The sequence below is a fragment of the Anoplophora glabripennis genome, unplaced genomic scaffold, assembly GCF_000390285.2.
Source record: "Anoplophora glabripennis isolate ALB-LARVAE unplaced genomic scaffold, Agla_2.0 scaffold100, whole genome shotgun sequence".
In the NCBI taxonomy this organism is placed as follows: domain Eukaryota; kingdom Metazoa; phylum Arthropoda; class Insecta; order Coleoptera; family Cerambycidae; genus Anoplophora; species Anoplophora glabripennis.
In genome coordinates this window covers 641,251-664,131 of record NW_019416223.1, presented here as the reverse complement: position 1 = coordinate 664,131, position 22,881 = coordinate 641,251, and the positions used below count along the sequence as shown (strand labels likewise).

The 22,881-nt window shown below is 31.2% G+C and overlaps 1 protein-coding gene across 5 annotated transcripts in view; it reads right to left on the bottom strand.

Annotated features, from left to right (window-relative positions):
- The window catches only part of LOC108907802 (TOX high mobility group box family member 4), a 238,209-nt gene that overhangs the window by 65,395 nt on the left and 149,933 nt on the right, over positions 1-22,881 (bottom strand). The window lies entirely within an intron of this gene.

Below are 22,881 nucleotides of genomic sequence, written 5' to 3'. Positions count from 1 at the left end.
AAGTGCCCTTAGACGATAATAACAGGCGTTCAACATAACATTTCGATTAATATCTGAAATCCTATTGGACAATGGCTTCCTGTAACCTGGTATTAGGATAATTTTCCAAACAACATGTTATTTAAATTCCATCCTCTATTGTGCCCGTACAAGTGGCCATTACTACGAGTAATCATAGTAGTTAGACGACGTAAAAAAACAAACCTCACCTGCAGGGTTCATTGTAACCTCTATTGTGTGAAATTGTGGCTTTCGTTGTTTGTTTTTCGAATTGCAACGACGACGGTGCGTCGGTGCAAAATTATTTGGGAATATTCATCCACATACAAATTTTCCGCCGTTTCGAAATATTGCCGGAATATTAATCTGAAAGTAACGGGATACATCGCTGTTAGAAAAACAACCGGTGCAATTTAGATCCTTACAATCTTGTTTGTGAAACAAAAACAACGTACCGTGAAAGTTAAGACGTATCGTAAATTGACAAGACGGTTTTATGATGGACACAAGCTGTTTTGTGCTAGGCACTTTTTTTAAATAAAAACACAAACAAATTATATAATTAATTTTATTTTCGTCACAAAAATCAAACTGCGAGCTCTCTTCAGAAAATAACTTTTTGAATTACGCGCAAATCGAGATATTTAGTGATATGTGGTTGGCAGCACTGCGTTGCGCATAGCCTCCTCACTTTCACGGAAACGTTTCAACTTTTGAACAAGGTTACGGAGGTGCTCTGTGTTACGGAGATGAAGCTCTGGGTCGTTCATTACGTATAGTTTTCACGATTTTCACGATGAATTGTCATCAGCTAATTGATAAGATGATCCTCGACCAACTGATGACTCCCATGTTCATTCGTCGATTGACTGTCAGATAAATTGCAGAAGAGGTTAGCATCTCAATTGGACCATGCCATGAAATTTTGACTGAATAATTGAACATGCATTTAGTTGCAGCAAAAATGTGTTCCCCGTTTGGTGACTCAACAACAGAAAGAAAATGTAGACGTTTGTGCGTAACTCCTTGAACAATGCAATGACGATGAAACATTCATTCAAAGGATCATAACGGCAGACAAAAGATGGGTTTAGGGCTACGACATTGAAACAAAAGTTGGTTGATATAATTGTATACAAATTCAGTAATTTTTACTTTTAGTTAGTTAAGTCGCCAGCTCTAGTTTTACTAAGCTCCGTTGAACATTTTTCAAGTTGCCTGATTTTTTAACTCACCTCGTAAACATATAAATATGTATGTTATATACGAAAATTATCTAAGAATATTAAATATCAAGCAATATGACACCACAGATAACAACTTCCTCGAAACAAAGCAATCTCATGTAAAGCGCAAGCACAGCAGCAGATTCTAAGAATGCTTGTACTTGCGTTAGCATAAGAAAACNAGATGCAGGATTTTCCCTAAAAAGTTGGCGAAAACACACCAACTTTTCTTAAAAAGGGGGAGTTGTTATATACGAAAATTATCTAAGAATATTAAATATCAAGCAATATGACACCACAGATAACAACTTCCTCGAAACAAAGCAATCTCATGTAAAGCGTAAGCACAGCAGCAGATTCTAAGAATGCTTGTACTTGCGTTAGCATAAGAAAACTTATAAATATAACTAAAAAACTTAGTCAGTTCAGTTCACAGTAAAATCCAGTCGTATTAAGTCTTTAACGCTGTAACTCATAATCTATTGTTAAATACTGAAAGTTGTAATCATAATTTAAGTGAAAAATAAAATTTTTTAAAAAGTTAAAAGTGATCTGAGTGATCTAAAATGTATATAAATAGATACCATTTAATAAAGTCGACTGGCTTATCAATTATTATTAATAAATATACCATCAATTTACTGAATATACGATCAAATATTTATTAATTATTTATAGATGTTTAAAACATTTTTAGTCATAGATGAATTCTCTAAATCAATAAATTTTATTAATAAAACATTAACTATTTTAAAAACAAATCTTGGTTCAAGTCGAATTCTCAGATGCTGAAAAATTCGCCAAATATTAGATTGTTTTTAGAATCATTCTTTGAGAGCAAAGCATTATATAATTTTTTATTAGAGTAAAGAAAAAAGTCTATTCTCCCAAATATTAACAACATATTATTATTGAAAAACATTTCTTTCAAAGAATGTACGAAATATTAACGTCGGAAATATTAAGTAACTGGTAGTGAAATACTAGATGTTAGGAAAATATACAGGGTGAGACAATTTAATCGCCCTTCGTTAATATATCCGACAGTTTAGGTTTTAACGAAAAGTAACCCATATACAAATTGTAGGGTTTGATGGGGAAAACTGTTACTGACCTTAAATTTGACCCTGAGGTTACCGTGTCAAAGTCGGACATGGTCATCTTCAAATTTTCAAATAGGAACCAATATTTTTGATACTTGAATTGAAAATAGCGACAAACCCATGACAAAAGACACCATTTGAACGTAAAATGTTCTACTCTTTTCAATTCCGGGGTCAAAATTTGAAAATTTCAAGTTGACCCTGACCGGTGACCTCAAGGTCAAATATAAGGTTACTAACAGTTTTCCTCATCAAACCCTACAACTTTTATAGAGGTAGTTTTTCCTAAACTGTTGGAGGTATAAACTTTCAAAGAATAACAAATGTTCGATTTTGACCGCTGGGCGCAGGGGTGGTTCGATCGGAGTGATTTTATGTCGTCTAGTTGGACTTTTCTGCATCGAATAGAAGTGATTCGGGTATTCCATGATTATGAGGGTAACAATAGGGAGCAAAATGGGGAATCTCTGCATTTTGGCCATTATTGTAACACTCTGTCGATGTTCATGTGTATTATCAGTGAATTTAGTGTGAAAAGTATATTTTCTAAGACACATGGAGTAGGGGGTTTTGTGTGTATGGGCGACAAATCAGTATATGGGTTTCAATGACAAAATATGGGACAATACATGATTGGTAGCAAATTCCATTTTTTTTTCTTCGATAAAAATTCTAACCTTAAGATGTGAAGTAATATGTTGTTCATGAAACCGGTAGCACTGTATGTACTTACTATAAATACAGAAATTTCTAGGATTATACTATTTTTTATTTTGGCATGGAGTCATATATGATTAACCTGTCCACACTATAACATTTTTATTATAAATTTAACATCGTATATTTTAGAGATCTTAAATTTTAGAGATTTTAAATTTTGACAAGGATAAACAAGTTTCATTTTTTACATTTGTCTGTACTGACGATTTATGTAGAAAGTTAACACACTATTTTGCCAATCCGAAGAACTGCAGTTGCGCACCAATTTCTCTTTACGATGTGAAATTAGAAAACAAACGTAAAATGTACATTTTTAGCGACCGACACGTTTTTAAAGACTTCCTTGAGGTGTAATTTCCAAGCGACATGTAAAACAATCGTCGGAATAAATTAATAGTTGGGTAATTCGTCTTATAAAACCCGATATTTTTTTAAAAAGTAAATAGTTGTAATTGGAAAATAAGTGAAAGTTTCACGGTTCCATTATTTATGTATTAAATATAAAATTATAACTAGCCTCTTGCGCAACGGCTATGTACGCGGGCAATTTTATATTACACATCGTCTTACATAACAGATATTTATTGTCTTAAATGTTTAACTACCCGCCTTATTTAAGACTGATCGTTGCCGGGGACAATGCAGGAGGGCACGACGCATAATGGTTTCCACGGAGCCGAGTCACTCCGAGGGGTGGATTGTATTCGTATTGACGTTTCCATTATTCATTCTATTATGGTATTAATATTAATTTTATCCCCTAAAATAGTGCTGCTGACGTCTAGTTACCGGATTTAAATGATTGATGTTCCTTTCGGATCATAACCTGTTTACATTTTGTAGCGGCTCACTGCCGCAACCTAAATAATAACGTATAAGGATAGTGCTGAAATTACTTATCAATTAATGGAATTGTTCCCATTTTCTTATATTTTCTTTTCCAAAGGACTTGCTTAAAATGTAACATATATCTCGTCTCTAACTAATGACACGCGCAACAACTACACTGCGGGCTAATGCCCCTGACTAGCATTGAAGTTTTTGAATAGTTTTTAAACTTAAAATACTTTTAATTTTTTTAAATAATTTAAAAACTAATAAGTGGAATATTTTGAAATAGGGCACATGTATGTATGTAAACGTTGTCCAAAATCTGAGGCCCTTTCCTAAAATTTAGATGCTACAGTTGCGGAGATACAGGGTGGCAGATTTTTCTAAATAAAATAGCACACCAAGTCTGATCAACTCTTAATTGTTTTTACATACTCAGAATAAAGTCAAAAGTCACTTGGTGCTGTAGTATAACAACCCCGGGTTCGATAAAAAAAAGAATAAACGTAGTTGTGGCCAAAAATATGTGATCGTCATAAGGAATACCTACGTTGTGTACATCTATTTTTAATTGACCGGAAGGCGCTGGCTACTAACTTTAAAGAGGGGAAGTATGATTTAATTTTATAAAACAAAAGCAGAGTAAATACACCTAACTTTATTATTTACGTACAACAGTCTTCAAATTAAACATGTGACAAATAGAAAGAACAACAAAAGCATTAACAACCATTTAACATAAAATGAGAGTGCCAGGCTCACCTAGAGCTCCTGTGGGAAAAGAGCATGGCAGATAAACCCACGATTGCTCTAACTACCCAAATATAAATACAAAACAACCGATAACAAAAGGCATACATTAAGATCCTTTGCTAATGATAATTAAGACCTGACTTATTTAATGTGTCACTAAATGTCACCTCACTCGAATCAGACATACACACTTCCAAGTAAAACTGAAGAGGTTTGGTGTTAGTTAGCCGGCAGGGCCGGAAGGTACTGGAGTCCCATACGGGAGGCAATCCTGTTATAGTTGAGATTTCGGAAGATCTGTTTTAGCAATTCCTTTTTTGTATTTAATTATTCTTTTTTCAGATTCGTTCCTCACGGGCGAAAATGTTAGTGAATTCAACAAGGCCCTTATATGCGTCATGACATAAAGTGAGCACAAGAAATGTTTTATTACTTGTTTTTCGAACAACGTAATCGTGACAAAACAAGTTAAATGTGAAACAAAGGAGTTGTTATTGCAATATCCGGGCAGTCACGACAATATATACATATTTTAACATGTAACAAATAATGAGCAATATTTAATAATAATTGTAACAATTTTACGTTAGAAAAATATACGCCCCTGAGCATAAGACAATGAAGGCTAAACATATACAGAATTATTATAATTATTATCATGAAACGTCTATAATCATCACAATCATAAGATTACATAGAACAATTAACAACAAAGTACTTAGAGGATGATTACCTGCTAACTAATACCGGTTAAACACTTAATTTTTCACTACTTTTCCTCACTGCCCGCCGATCGTCTTACGTTTCACTCTGCGCTATTCTAACTTCAACTATTTAGGCTTCCTTCCAAAATTCCCCACCTATAAGCGCTTGTTTTTGCGCTTCCTTCTACCAACTGTCAATATTACGTTTTTATTATTATACAACACCCATGTAACAGGTGACGTCGAAGTTGATACGATAAGTATGGTTTTGCACAATGCAGAAGCAGAAACTTGGATTTGAGTAAAGTTCATTCATTTCTGTTGCAATAGTTTCCCTCATAAAATTTTCGTTGTCCTCATACTAATAGAGTAAATATTTCACTCAATCTGGTGTGGACAGAAATTGATACATTATTGAGTGAAATTATTTTTACAGAGTATTCATTGCCATACTACGCACTGTATTAATTTTTTATTAAATTCATTTCCTGAAGAGTAAATACTTGTGTAAATCTCGAAAACGACCTTTCTCCATCACGGAAGTAAATGTAAAATATATAAACGAGGAAGATTCCATGTTTGCTACTGTATTTTACACACAAAAACTAAACAATTAGTATATCCTTTCCGAAGTCAGTTGAATATGTACAAAAACGCCTAGCAATAAAATTTAATGAATTTCATAGGTGTCCCTAAAAAAGTTTTCTGCTAAAGGTAAAAAATTATAATAATTTGTTTGTAGTGTATAGAAAATTTCTATTATATGTTCATTTGACCAACAACGTATTTTAATTATTTATGTCCTGAAACAATTTTATTATAATGATGATAAATTTCGTTTTGTTCCGTTTCAAAAGGTCTCCAAAATGCCATAATATTAGTAAACAAAATGTCTCCCTTTTGCAATTGTAATATGAATGATTAATAAAAGGTGCCTATAATCATAAATTAAAATTACTTGAATCATACCAAATTCTGCATTACTGCACTGCATTGCTAGTCCATTTGTTAACAACTGAATTTATGGCCAGGTGGCCCAGTGCGGCTATGTTTGTGCCGCGTTTGCCCGCGCGCTCATTCTTCAACTGGGCGACCAGACCTGTATATGGGTATGGCTCAATAAATATGGGAACAAGTTTCTCAAATATTTCAATGCCAAGTTGCTGCGTAAGCGACCGAATCTGGTACATACTACCAACCACTTGGTTCTTCAATTGAGATCGGAAAGACTATAATTCCTATAAGTTTTTTCAATCCAGGGTTTTCTGCTGGAGGCATGAAATACATCGACTAAATTTAGTCTGTCACTAAGATCCCTGCGAATTTCACAATCGAGTGATTTTGGGTTTCTAGTTTTTATATAGTTTTTGGAAGGTGGGCAAAATGATGGTTAATATATTCAAGTTCTTACACGAATCAATAATATTTAATTTATAACAAGCTAAATATGTTGTGAAGAAATCAGGATGACAAGTTTAATATCAACCTTGTCAAATAAATTCTAATTCGTTAAATATTTGAAACGGTCCAAGCGTTTGTGACATCACACCACACGACAGTATCGATCAGACGGACCTATACGCTAGTTTTTTATGTTTTTTTCCTCTTTGTTGATATTTTTCCACCCGTAAAATAAAACTAATTAATGAAATATTTGTGCTAAAAGATCAGTTAAGGATTATTCTTATTAAACTATTGCGTAATCAAAAATAGCACAGTGAAAATAACAGATAAATAAAAAATACGCATCACTGTATCATGCACTTCAATTGAAGACTTTGGTGCAAGGGTAAGCAAATTTTTTTGAAAAATTACATTTCTACAACTCTTCTGGTGCAAATAAGGAACTAGATAAAACACTTATCCTGTACTATACACTAGTTGAAGAACAGGACAACTTACAAGTGATTAATCTCTTTCTTGCGAAACTTCTGCGTTGTTTTTTGCACCTACTATTTCTTCTGACCATTTATCTTAAATATTATTTTTGTAAATAATAATAATCAAGTATCTAATAATTTTGTATACGGAAAAATGTTTTGAATGTTACTTAATCCTAATAATAATAATAACGCATTCTTGCATTTTAAATAGATCATAGTAAAACATAATTCATATAATTATTTACATGTTGGTTACTATTTTCTTACTCCAGAGTTACAATTACAGTTCATGTTTCGAAAAATTGATTTGACGTTTATTTTTTAAACAAGTTTGTTAGTCATAGTTTACACTTTTGTTACATTAACACTTACTTTTACACTTAACACTTTACACTAACACTGTCACATTCCGGAGCGCCAGCACTAGATGGCAGCATTTATGCTTCACTGACAGTAATTTCTCGAAAACTATACATGTCTCAGAGTATCTTTAGTGAACTGTCTTGTAATTAAAACATTATTTTGGAAGTGTGCATGTGCAGATTCCAAAATTTTTTAATAACCTGATCTCACATTTGATTAAAGTAAAGATAAAGCCCAGTCAACTCCAACTTGGAGTTTGATTATAGAATGTCGAAGCCATTAATGTCGAAGAGAAACCACGTGACACATTTTGGGTGCAACTGCACCTGTGGCTGATTGTTTATTAACGATGCGTGTGAAGCGAACTATTGTGGCAGCCAGTGTATTATTATTTATTATTATTTTAATATAAAGCCGTTGTTACACCACAGTTATTTACACTATTAAAGCGGAATGGAAATTTGCGAGATAATTATTTGAACGACCCCAAAATTGCTCTGCTATGCAATTAATAATAATTTTATCGAGTTTATTAATAAATTTTCCGCATTCGCGTACGCCCTGATAAATTAGGTAATCAGTTATAACTGATGGAACGAAATAACAATTTGTAACTGTTAATTGGCTCTAATTAAATTTTATAATATTTCCGACGGTTTTTGGTCAGCTGCGACGCTGACGATTTTTAAACTTGAATCCCAAGTGGGTAAGTAATTTATTCGACGTAATTAGTCTATAAATTGTGGTAGGTAGCGTTATAATAATTTACAAAAATCCTATCCAATTGCAATAATTTATCGTGGCAGCTTTAATGTATCCACTATCCACTATCCAGTATTAAATCGTACAGCAAATTAACGTTTTTTTCTTTTTTTTTTATAAAAAATTAACTCAACTCGAAATGAGTTTTTAATATGTTTAGAATGTATGAAAAGACAGATTTAAAGCTTCATCAACAGTCGTAAATCACATGCAAATACGTCGTTAAGATTTAACTATTTAATGAATAGTCTGATTGATGGAAAAATACTTTGTTTCCACTTAATTCGATGTAGTACTTCTAAGTAACAGATGTATTTCCACGTAAATAACAAACTTAGTACGGCCAATTATAGAAACAGATGCATTTCAACTTTACAACAATAAATTTAGTATAGCCAATTATTATATTTTACAGATATATGAAATTATGTAGCAATATCAGCAAACCAGACGCCAAGGAACTGCGAATGATTAGAAATGCAACACATCAAGAAGAGAGTCCGCGATAAGAGTGAAAAGACAGGAGACTTTAACAATAGGGCAGGTGCCTTCTGTGCAAAAATTTTACATAGGTTTGGTAAATATAATTATTTAATTTAATTATATTAAGTGGGGGTTTTAGTACGTGTTCAAACAAATGATATTTTCTTCTTAAACAGCCTGGAAAATAATTTAGTAAAACGGATCGTTTTTGTATAACTTGGCGACGTGTTATTTTAAAGTCACCAAATTTTTTTGATATCACTGTGGTCGAAGCGCCATTAAAACATTAAAAAAAACATTATATTGTTTCCAAAAAAAATGTTTAATGATTTATTAAATATTAACTAATATTGGTAAAATAGATACGTTACTAATGATTATAAATACATGTTTTTAAATCAACTATTGAACAGCGAGACAAATGAAAAATAATTTAGTGAAAACAAATTGCTTTTATATGACAATGACGTGTTATTTTAAAGTCACCATATTTTTTTTGTATCAATGTAAACAAAGTGGCGAGCATTAAAGAAATATTCTATGGTATTATAAAAAATAAAATTTTCACGTGATTTATTAAATACCTACTAAATAATATTGGTAGGTACCTATGTAGATACGTTACCAATTGTAAATAATGCTAGTTTGTTTTAAAGTAATTATTTTTTCTGCTTTAAAAACTAACATAATAAAATAAAAATACCAATCTGATTGGAATTAAATATATATTTTTAAACCGTCTCAAGTTTTTACAATGTTTTTATACGTTTCTATTTTATTAAGCAGTCAAACATAGTCCCCGTATAAATATGACCCCATTCAAAAATACACCCTGTGTATGTAAATATGAGAGCAAATGACCTTTGCGCATCCCAAATACGTGGAGATGATGAATTTGGTCAAGCTCAGTAACTATGACATGAAGATAAAACACTTTTCGTTATGAACAGAACGGCTTGCACAATCCCAAATAAATAGGTTAATTTGTAAAAGCTTAGTAAGTAATACGAGCTGAATTAATTTGTAGGTCAAAAAACTCTATTTTTTCCGCTGATATTTATGTCAGGCTAAATATTAATTAATTTACATTAACATTTACAAATAAACAACATCTTGCATACTTTCACTGTATATGCAACATAAAAAAATAATTGTTAATTACACATTACACAAATTTAATTATAAGTTATATAGTAAAGGCATGAAATAATTATTTAGACATGTTGCCTACTATCGCCGTCGAGAAAGAGGAAAGAATTAAATATATATTTTTAATTTATTAAAAAATTTTATGTACAAACTTTCTTCAAGATTTAACTTAAAAGAAAGTATTTTTCGAAAGTTAACTAACTAAACATAAATAATGATGACAAATTTTATATCAGTGGGTTATTTTACAAAATTCAGAAAGGTTAATTTACAAATTTTATTGTCTACTATTTCATTCTGTTTTTGCATACATTGCTATTTCTCATATCATCTCAATTAACAATGTAATAACGCTGTCGTTGATAAATTAAATATATTGTTCTATTACCTACAATTTTTTGTAGTAACTGAGAGTTTATATTGCATTTTTACCTACGAAAATAAAAGAATCGTAAGCTTATGCATTATTATACAAATAATTAAACAAATCTATGCTTTCAAAAAAACTGTATAGAGTACACCTAAAATTAAAAACAGTTAATAGGACACAGTTCTCTGAGTAAATCATTGTTAAATCTAAATAATAATATACAATAATCTGGTACATACTGAACCCCATGTAATTACCGCGAGAATATTAGAAGTTTAAAAAGCTGGTCTACAAGTCAATTTAATTAATTTTATTAATTACTTTCTTTATTTATTAAATTCTCTATTCTTGGCTCATAATTTAGCTGAACAAAAGATTATATTGAATTGAAAATATATCTCAAAAGTGCTACAACCTATTGAGGACTTCTGAATATTTCTCATGAATCGTGACAAATGTTCAGAGATTCTCAACAGGTTTTAGTACTTTCGGTTTTTCTCATGACCTGTGCTATATTATGTAACATAAAGAGTTGAAGTAAACTTAAGTAACAACCTGTAATTACAGCAAGAACATTAGAAATTTTAATGACCATGCGAGGACTAAAAATAATATGGAAGTTCATTAGTTAACAAAATATCTCTCTCGACCGCACCTTTAAATTTATTTTTGTACGGCCTTAAAATGAGGCTTGATTTGATTCACTTGCCCGAGTAATTAAAGAGTAAGGTTTTTAACAAATAAAATAAATTTAATCTACATGTCACTTTAGTAAATTTTATTAATTATTTATTACTTTATTTATTGATCATTATACTTTATATTATGAGAGCATTTCTAAAGATAAATTGGGAAAATCAAATGTTAATATCCAACAATATGTAAGTGCTAAAACCTTTTGAGAACCTCTGGGTATTTCCTATGTATCGATCAGACGTTCTGAACAAGTTTTAGTACTTTTGGTTTGTAAAAAGTAGTGACAAGTAATAGTAGTAACCTTTGCAAAAAAAACATTTTGATTAACGTATGGTAAATATCCAGTACAACCTTGTTTTATATCAAGATACTAATACTGATACATCGAATTTGACTTGTCTTTTCAAATACCCTTTTTAATATTTTGCATTTCATTAACACTATTTATTTGTATCACAGTATTTGTATGATTGTATTATAATTCCTGGCAAGCATTTATTAATGATGTGGAGTCAGCTATAGGCTGCAGCACTAAAGTGCTAAAATATATTAAGGACCTCTGGATATTTCTCATGAATTGTGCTAAACAGAGGTTCTGAATAAGTTTTAGTATTTTTGGTTTAGGTCATATCCTCAGACCTACAGCACCCTATGTAACTTAAAAACGTAAAATAGCTTCGAATATTACTAGTAACTTTTGCAAAACAACTGTCCACCTAAATAACAATTGTAGTTTGTCATTTCAGATGTGATAATATTTTTTCTACAATTTTTTTGTGTACAAATTTATGTTTATGATATCATAATTTATGAGAGGTATTTACTAATGAAATTAATGCTGCGGAATGAGTTATCATTAAAGTACTAAAACCTATTGAGAACCTCTGGATATTTCTTATGAGTTGTGCTAAATGTTCAGTGGTTCTGAACAAGTTTTAGCACTTTTACTTACTACACCAAGAGGTGAAGTAGTTCGGAATATTGGTTAATTGTCATTTCAGTATAACTACATCTTTTTGTATTATTTTGTGTACAATTTTATGAGAGCGGTTAACCTTTTACAGGCTACTGCTCAAATATTTTAAACACAAACGAAGGCAGATAATTCGGGTGTTTAACAACCAAACAAATTGTGGTTAATGAAACGCAGTATATCGGGCAATAACGAATATGAAATTTTCAGTAATTTTAATTACACTATTTATTTATATCGCAATTTGGCTTGTTCATTATATTATAATTTATGGCGAGTATTTAGCAATGAAATTAATGTTGTGGAATGAGCTATGGGCTGAAATTTATGGATCCGGGAAAATCTCATTAAGAATGAAGTTGTTGGGTTTGTTTGGGGGCGAGGGTGGATTTCTGGGGCCGGGGGGGGTGGCGGACTCGGGGATCTCGCGCCCCGCTGTTCCGCCCCGCGGAATGGAAGTTATGTAATCGATATGAGAATTTGAATACTTCGAATTGTATGGGAAAGAATTCACTATTTTCAGGTCATCTATTTATTGGGTTTTTAGTTAAAAAGTTTAATGGAATTTCCAAGTTCTAATATAAAGTTTAAATTGAATCTGTTTATTACGGGGGCGAGGCAGGAAAGGGGGCAGAAACAGGTCGAGCAAAAATATATGTCCTGCCTTATTCATTATCACTCTATTGTTTTTATTTTTCAGCAAAAATAAACGTAAAATACAGTTTGTTTTAAATAAGGTCATGATTATTCTGAGAGACCTGTGATATTAGCCAGTGGCGTACACATAATTCTATCATGGGTGGCGTTGAAACTTCTCTCAAAAAAAAAAATTAAAAAAAAACAGTATCAAAACAATTTAACTATTTAAGATACAAGGTAACTCAAATTCTTATTTTCTGAAACTTTCCCTGAAATTGAATCTGACTCATTGCAATTAGTTCCTTAAATACAGGGTGTAAATAAAAAAATTGGCGAAATTTATGGGCAGATTCTACGTCATCTATTAACAAGATTAAAAATTAAAATACACTTTTTAAATTACAAAAAAGGGATAAAGCGTTTTCGTTAAATTTTGGTGGGCAGCATCAACTTTTGATGATATGCTACAGTGTTTTTTTTTTACATCAAGGGGCGAACTTTAAATAATTATCGCTTGAAATTTTTTCGATGATTAATTAATGACTAAATTTTCTATGTAAAACAGACATTAGACATGTAAGACACACATGGATGAACGTAAAGAAACTGAATTTTCAGGCTAAATCCACTATAGTGCACTTAAACATTACGACAGTCTTAAAAAAATAGCCAAAATGTAGAGGCTCGCCATTTTCTTACCCATTGCCACTCACTTAATCGTGAAATAGGCGAACCTTTTCTATTGGACGTACAAATGTCCAACCTACACAGGGACGCCGAAGTCATTCCGATCCGACCTCTCCTGCGCCCAGCGGAAAGTATGTAGATATTTTACACTACCGATTGCATAAATATTTCTAGTGATAAAAGTGTTGGTTTTCTACGATCTATGAACTTATATGAAAATAACGTTTAATTGTAATCCGATAGTTACTGATTACTTAATAAATTTTTTTTTTCTACATTTAACATATGAAAGATCAGTAGCGTGTATATAAGGAAAAAATTAATTTTTGCATATCAAACACAGTGTAACATATAGAAAATCTTTTTACTGATATATTTCAAGAATTAGAATAAATAATGATAACGCCCTGCATGTCTTTTATAATATTATTTTTTAATGTAAATTTGTAATTTTGTCCCCACAACGAATATTTTAAACAAAAATGCTATTAGAGAAATATCAAACCTGAACAAAAAAAAATTAAATTTTGTTTAAAATAATTCATTGGTAAAAGCACACTGAAACATTTTTTTGCATGACGAATCACAATCACGTGTTGCAATAAATTCAAATAAAAATTAACATCTATTACACGACGTCATAAGAGATTTGAAAGTTTAGTAATTAATTTTATGTATTATACTTACATATTGAGAAATACGTTTTTATTAACAGATTGTATGTATATTTTAAATCAATTTGTTTTTTACGTGACAGAAAAAAAGCCTCAACTAATAGTTGTAACAGCGTTATTTCGTGTTTACAACCCATTTTATTAATTCCAAGTTACATAAAAAACCAACTTATCAAATTTGCCAAGTTCTATACCACAAATTCATTTTTATGTGCTAATTTCAATCAATTATTATAACTTTTTCCTTACTACGCTCTAGTTGCGTTGAAATATATTTTTTAATTTAATCTTGGATGTATAAGCTTAAAAAATTGCAATGTAATCACACAACATTGCTCAAAAATGTTGGAATAATTATTATTCTGAAAGAAAAGGTATTGTAACGCTTATCGAAATGCCATGGTCTATCGGTATAATTTTAATATCTCATTCACGCCTTATATTATATATAAATAATGACTCAGTTTTTTTTATTAACAATATCACGCTTTGTTATGAATGCGAATCAGATAATTTTATATTTAGTAAAATGTATATTACTAGGAAACAAAGCATATCAATCAACCTTACGATGCTCCCTAATGATAAAAAGTGATTGATTAGTCGAGTTAATGAAAAGGAAATTCGAAAATTAGTGACCGACATCTACATGTAAAATCAATACAAACAACTTCTACCAACATAAAAAACTAATACGTATACGGTAACTGATAATTTAAAGGCAGTTATTTTGAAAGGCACGCCACATGACCAAATTTGGAATGAACTGTGTCGATCAAATATACGAATAGCTGTAGAACCTCATAGTTAGACAGTTAGGTGTTTGTTATATTGAATGTCTTCCATCACAAAGACGCTGATTGCTTGTGAAGTTTTATTTTAATGCGGACAGAAATCGTGCAATCAAATAAATTCGGAGTTTCTGAAGATGAGAGTTTTATGTCTTTCGAAACGCCGGGAAGTCTAAACTAAACACACACAGCTGCAATGCTAGTTTTTCCTGTTAATGAAGCGAACAAAAACAAAATGCCTATGAGCAACGGGAAAAACTGTGTTTTACATGTTAAGTTAAAACTGTCGAAATGAAAAAACTTTTATACTTACCACACGTATTACTTAGGATGAATGTATTAAAAAATTACTGTAAACTACAAAAATGTATTATTATGTATTTTTATTATATTTTGTTTATTTATTTATTTAATTTAATTCGTTCAACAGTAAACCCAATTAGATAAAACCCAAATAGGTTACATAAACAAAATAGTAGCAAAAAAACAAAAATACAAAGAAAACTATAAATTATGTTAACAAATAATATGGGTTAAATTTTATTAAACAATGAATCTAATAAAAAAAGGACCAAAATACAAACAATTAACTTAAAACATTACTTACCATCATCAATGAATAGAAATAGAGCACGAATATAAATTTTGACAAACAAAAAAGGGAATAAAAAACAAACAGTAAGTCTCAATTATGAGAGCAGAAAAATCTTCTAATGTCTGCCAAAGAATGGTTGAATATGTCCAGCTTGTTTTTAAAGTTAACATAACAAGCATTTGGTGTAATGGAGACTATTGCAAAATATTGGTACAAGAAAGAGAAATTACAAACAAATTATTAGATCTGGCATTTAGTATAGGAACGTGATAATAATTAATGTGTGATGTAAGAATAATGCAATCGATATTGTGGTTAACAATTTTATATAAGAATATTACAGATTATATAATTCTAGTCCCTATAAAATAGTCAATTTTTACTAGTCTTATTACTATTGATTGATTGATCCAACTTATCAAAAACTGATCTAGAGAAATATGTATAGATCACATCCATCTAACCTCCTTGATCCAAAGTTTTAGCAATATATTTTTTTGTGTAAAAAAATATTTTTCAAACCATCAAAATTAATGTGTAGATTCAATTACGAGTCGGTCGATAGCCGCACGGTTTAAGGCGTCAGTCCTTTAATCGTGTGCAAATTTCTGCCCGGGTTCGATTCCCGCGGCCGGTAGACCGTAAATTAGCTAAGCTTGTACGGAGCATTGGCACCCTCTGTGCAGGTATGGTAGGGTGGAAGAATGTTGGCTTGGGTCAATGTGAGAGATTGACACAGGTTGGCATTTGACCAGCCCCCTAATTAATGAGGTTTTCCAGGTTTCCCTCATTCATGCACTGAATGGTGGTTAAGGCCTACCAATATAAGTCGTTCCTGGGCGCAAATGCGGCCTGCCTAATAATAATATGCCGCCTCCTCTCCCGCACTTATGGGCTAATTCTCGTAATTAGAATGAGGAGTAGAGATATTACTATTTATAATTATATCCTGAGAACTGTAACAGTTATTTCAACTTAAATTTGTTTTAGATACTTCTAATAGATCACATTCGTTAATATAACGCTGGTTAAGAAGAAGACCGTCACAACTAAAAAAGTATCGTTTTGAGAAAACGTTGTTTAAAGGTTTAACAGAATTAGCAAGTTGATAATATTATGTATTTTGCAGTTTGAATATTATTAGTTAAACCGCACTAAAGTTTCTTCTGCTTTAAAAAACTGTATCTATATTCAATTTTTACTTAAATTTTGGTTTTCACTATTTTTTTCCAAAAAAATTGGTTTTGTGACTGTTTTGACCAAAATTATATAGAAAATATTCTTCTTGATATTTTTAAAACATTTTTAAAACATACAATATTTGGAGTTAAAGAAAATATAATAAATATTTTTATAAAAAAAAATAAATAAAACAAATAAGCCTTTTCCTTTAGCAACTCTTTATTATTTACAAAACGTGTAAATACAAAATAACTAACCCTGGTTTTACAAGAACATAAAAAAATACTAAAAGGAAGGTTCTTCCTTGCCTCCTCTAGTACCTACCTACATAAAGTAGTTGGGTATAGTAAAACTACCTAACTTTATAAGCTGTTATAAAACTGACTATAAAAACTAGGAACAGAGTTTTTCTGAATCAGTGTCATGATTCCCTTTTTTTTTACTTCACTTATTCCTACTTTATTACTATAAGCCTTTTTTAATAGCACTGGTAGGACTTTGTTCGATTTTCTTCTGGGATTTAAAACCATAAATGTTGAAAATGTTTCTTCCTCATATGATAATTTGTAGGAAAAATATTCAGGATGAGCTTTTTCAACCTTTAATATTTTTATATTTGAAATTTTTAAAGGTGCTCCTTCTTCGTTCCTATACCCAGTTTTTACGCCTAAACGATCAGAAAGATCTTTAAAATCATAAAAATCCTCATGTGTCAATTCTAAAACCTTGTATGGGTTTCCAGTCTTTTTTGCTTGTCTGATAAGGGTAATGTATTGTTCGGGTGCATAAATGGGAGCAGATTTTTTGTAACGAGTTACCTGCTTTTCTATAACAGAATGTACATTATCACCCTCATTTTGGGTATGTCCTGTTATTAAATACTTATGGCTAATTGACTTTAAGTTTGTAAATTTTGAAACGGCATAAAAATATAAAGAAATTATATTTCGGTTCTTATTTTGCCCCACACAGTTGTCACTGTAAAATATGATGTCGGTTGGCTCAGTTAATTGCCTATTTAAATTTTCCAAAAAATTCAAAACACAGGAAGCAATTTCATTCGAACCTCGATGTGCCTCAGCTTCGTGCCATACATAACAAGACACGTTGCTAGACTTTAAGTCAGATATTGTTAAATTATATACGTTTAGTTTAGAAACATAATAAAATGATGACGTATTTCCTGTTGGGCATGGCAAGACTGATTGAAGATCGTATACAAACGTATTTGGGTTGGACGCCTTGTCGTTTTCTTTTTCACTACGAGAGAGGACCTTTTCTTTTAAGTGAGTGTCGTACTTTTCTTTAAGAGTTTCTTTCTCAACTTCATTTGCATTAATAAATTGAGAACACAATTCACATGCATCTTTTTTTGGGTGGAAAAAAGAAATATTATACTCGTTTATAAATATTTCATAGTACATTTGTTAGTTGGCGGGAGGGGTACCTTGGGACTGACAAAATTCCTTATAATCGCGATGTAGCTCTGCAATCGTTTTTGTACCTTCCACATATTCTCTAGACGTATCAGCTCGGCAATAGTGACTATCAATACGCGGAATAGAGTTTATATGAGCCCTTACTCCTTCCTTTACGCCATTAGCAACGGTTTTGTGATTTTTATGCTTACCTCTTTTCTCTCCAGTTACAATACCAGAAGCTGTCTGCTCTTGTTTTTCTATTACAGTTCTTATAATACGAGTATTTACCCCTAGCGTCGATATAAAAAATGTTTTACAGACTTGAATTCTCTCCATGTTATTTAAAAAATAAAACGCGTGATTTTCTCTTCGCCTGTTCTCCTTCGTGTAACTATATTTTGGACGAACAGTCTGCATACACGATGCTATGTAATCTCTCTGTCTTTGTAAATTCGACAATTTCCAGTAGTCTTCGAAAATATTTTTCCTTGTCTCTTCAGTCAATTTTGCTGTACACTTCAACCTACATCGATCACCACATGGTGGTAACATTACCTTTGCACTACGCTCAACTACTTTCTTTTCTAAATTATTGTTAGCAAGTTTGGTCACTTTAATAGACTTATAACTAGCTCCACTATTTCTTAAGTGTTTGGACAAGTTTTTTCGCCAATTTTCTTTATTCTGCTTTCTCTTGCGGCCTCTCTTTTTTGATGGTGACCTAACTGGCGAGTTATTTGTCTGTACTATTTCGTCGTCACTGCTGCTTGAACTGGAGCTTGAACTGGATGATGAAGTGGATGTATTTTTATAAGTTGGATCCAATTCTGAGAAATCTGATCCAAATGGATCAGATTTACTTGTTTCAGAAGATTCCTCAGACTTAGATAAACTGCTACTACTGTCAGTCTCTGCAACAAAATTAAAATAAATAAATAAGCTCTGAAATAAGAGTAAATATGAATACAATTGTCATTCACGATCATATTAAATCCACATTTGTACGTAATACTTTAGTAGGTGTTCATCAATTTTTTGTCGTATAATTAAAAAAATCTTTTATAAAAATAAAGCATTGTTTTATAATTTTATTACCTTTTTGGCCAACGTTATCCATATTATTTATAACACACAGTGGTAAATTAACAACAACTGACGGATTACCCTTTGGATCAACAAATAAAATTTGCTGTTCTTCATCTGGACGGTTTTCTATAAAAAAAAAGATCGTTTACGTAATAATTATTAGATTTCATTCAGAGAAATAATAATTAATATTCATCTACCTTTACCTTGGTCAATTGTTCCCCTTATTTGATCTAAATCCTCTGAGGTTTCGCTGTCAAATAAAGTATTTTGAATTGTCCATATCGACTGGTCTACATTATGTACCTCGATGTTTTCTTTTGATAATTTTAGTATTAAATCAGCTCGCCTATGTGATCTCTCGGTCATATTTTTCGTGCACACCTTAATTAAATAAACAAAAATATTGATTCATTATTGAATGATTGACAGTAAATTTAAAATGCACAGCTGTTTTTTCATTTTTTTGGACGAGAGTGGCACAGTTATAATAAAATTTAAATATTTCAAAAAAAAGAAAAATAATTTTTATAAAATATTTTCGTAAAGACAGGCACAAATTAAAAAATGACATGAACGAAATATATTTGTTTTGGGGAAGACTGGCACTTTTTGATTTGTGACGTTATTTCCCATAAAATAATAAATATAACATTACTTACCTTTAACAATGACCGTCCCAATTAAGTTTGTGACACTCTTTAACAAAAGTAAACAAAACTTTAAAGGCACACTTTGAAATGTGACAGTCTTTACTAAAATTCACGACACCCTCAATGCAACAAAATGCGCACAAAACTAGTTAGTACGGTCTTTCCTAAAATTCATTGTAAAAATCTGACTTGTGTCAAATGACGCTAGCCCCATCTAGGAGAAACTAGCCAAACCCAAGATGTGACTCTTTTACACATAAAAGTATAGTTTATTTACGATCATTTTACACGGAAAACAGGTTTTTCATCTTTTTTGAGTTGTGACGGTCTTCTTCTTAACCAGCGATAATTTGGCAGCCATTGTGTTAACTTAACTTTATTCGAAGAATGGCGATGTCAACGAATGGCACGACATCAGACATAACTGATAGGAAACTATAACCCGTCTCCGTATTTTTCCGCTCATATTCGGTAATAAATAAGTAGCGTGGAAGAATGATGCTGCGTCATTTTATATTTGCGCCCCTTAATAAAAAAATACGAATGGTATACACAGTTTATGGGATAATATCAAAATCAATAAGAAATATATTCCCTCCTCTGAGAAACAACAATGATATATTGCAGATACATTTGAAAGAAACATGTTACTTTATTTTCGAATTTCCTTTTTTGTAACATTTTCGTTCCCTTTAAAGGATCATCCACCCACCGCCGCCTCCCTTGTTCCGCGATATCGTTTTATATTATACGACTGGGGAGGAATAAAATGTTTTATAAGCTTAAAAAGTTTTTTTATTTATATTGTATTCCTTTGATAAACATCTAAATGCCTCCTTTTACTTCTGGATAATATACATACAATCGCCTGCTTTATATGCAGCTGCTTAAGGCAGCTCATAAATACACATTATTTACAGACGTCCTCATATTTTTCAGGTAAATTTCCTTTTTTTCGGTAACACGTTCCAGCTAGAAACAGCAGCGACATAAATGTTTCAACACAGTGGATATCTTAGTATTAAATGTATTAATATTACATATTCTACTTCGGATATATCAACACTTGTCATCTGTGTACATAGTAACCCCCATAAAAATATTTGAACGGTATTTATACTTTTTGTACAGTATATACCAGTGTTGCTAGATATAAAATATTTATGCAAGGCACTATTAACTAAAGCAATGTAAATATTATTGTTGCTAAGTAATTAAATTTACGATGTTACAAAAATATTTTGGTAATCTAATATGTTAAGGCTGACGTTTTGTAGACAAGAAATCTCACTTTTAGTAAGATCAGTAGTAGATCCAACCAGGAAGTGATTACTGACTACAACAACTTCCTATAATTTTTCGCACTGATCACGGAGAACAAATAAACATCAGAAATGTACCTTTCCTGTTTTGTCCAACAAAGTAAAGGTAGGTACTCAATAATTGTGATTAACGCATGGGTTAATAGTTCCCTAAAAGCATTCTGTGATGTGTGATTATGTTTATATTACCGTACTGTATTTAATTATCGTATTTAACATAATTATACAGGGTGTTATAAGAGATCAAGCCGGTAACCTTAGATTCTTGAGATCGGGCGGGATTATTTAGGCTTTTGTTTTTCAAGATACAAGGTGTCATAATTACAATTGAAACAATTTTTTATTACACCTCTTGTTTTTAAAATATTAATTTGAGATTTTCCACAAACTTTTACTTTATGCCGACGTTTTTTGTATAACTTTGTTAAAAAAAAAATTAAGAGCGGACGGAGAAAAGGAGGTCGTGGTACTAAAGAATCTTGTTTCCACGGCAATGCTGATAAAATCAGTACAGACTTGATTGAACCAGTGTTTTTCTCTCAACATATCACTTTATAACTTTTGCATGTGAAGAGATATCGAAAAGCCTTTTTAATAAAAGTTGCTGAGAAAAATGAGAACTTTAATACCTATGATGAAAAAAAAAAAAGAATTTATTTCGTTGAAATATTTATATCATGCCACAAAAGTCACCAATTGCGGTTTTAAGTTTGATTGAAATTGCGTCATCCCTTAATTTCAAAACCCTGTACACGTAGAAATCGAAGCGTTTGTGAACATATATTGATAGGAACTCTTTTTGGTTCATTGGAGATATACAGAGTTAATCACAATAATATATTTATTATTGAAATTAAAAAATAGTTTTTAATACAAAAGTTTTACCTTTTTTTTATGAATTTTTCTAATACAGTATTAGAAAAAAACAATTGAATAATGGAATGGAAATCACTAAATTAAAGAAAAAAAAATCTTTTTAATGGAACACGCTATATATTAGTGCATACTTCTTTAAATTTTTCTCTTTCCAAAAATATGTACTATGCTACTGTTTGATTCAGGACTCTCCGATATATTTCAGTTTAAAACTATTTTTGAAAAAACAGGAGGGAAATTTATGTCTGACGGATCGCAGTAGCTATGGACGAGGCACGCGGACAAACAAATGACTTTGACAGTCACTAAACATTATATCTTTGTTAAAATAGTTTGTTATAGGAAATAAATTAATGATGATAAATAAACTTCTGTCAAAGTCATTTGTTTGTTCCGCGTGCCTCGTCCATAGCCACTGCGATCCGTCAGACATAAATTTCCTTACTGTTTTTTCAAAAATAGTTTTAAACTGATATACATACATATGTCGAAAAGTCCTGAATCAAACAGTAGCATATTATATTATAGGGCGTTTCATCTAAAAAAATTCTTTCAATTTAGTGATTTCAATTATTCAATTGTTTTTTCTAATACTGTATTATAAAAATTCATAAAAAAAACTAAAACTTTTGTATTAAAAACTTTTTTTAATTTCAATAATAAACTCACAATAAGTTGTCAGATTATAGTGACTAACCCTGTACAGTCTGCCATTCAAGTTCGGCCAAACATTTTAGGTACCTACAACCTAATGTCGAGGCTGAAGTAATTTATACTTGGAAACTGACCTTTTTTTTAAATAGATCGGTAATTAATACTATATACTTAACATTCCATTCGTGAGAACGGTAATTGAAACCCTCCCAAAATGTCAGTTGTGCTATCACAAACGAATTATCTTGCAAATAACAAGTCCGACATTTAACAATTATTTACACA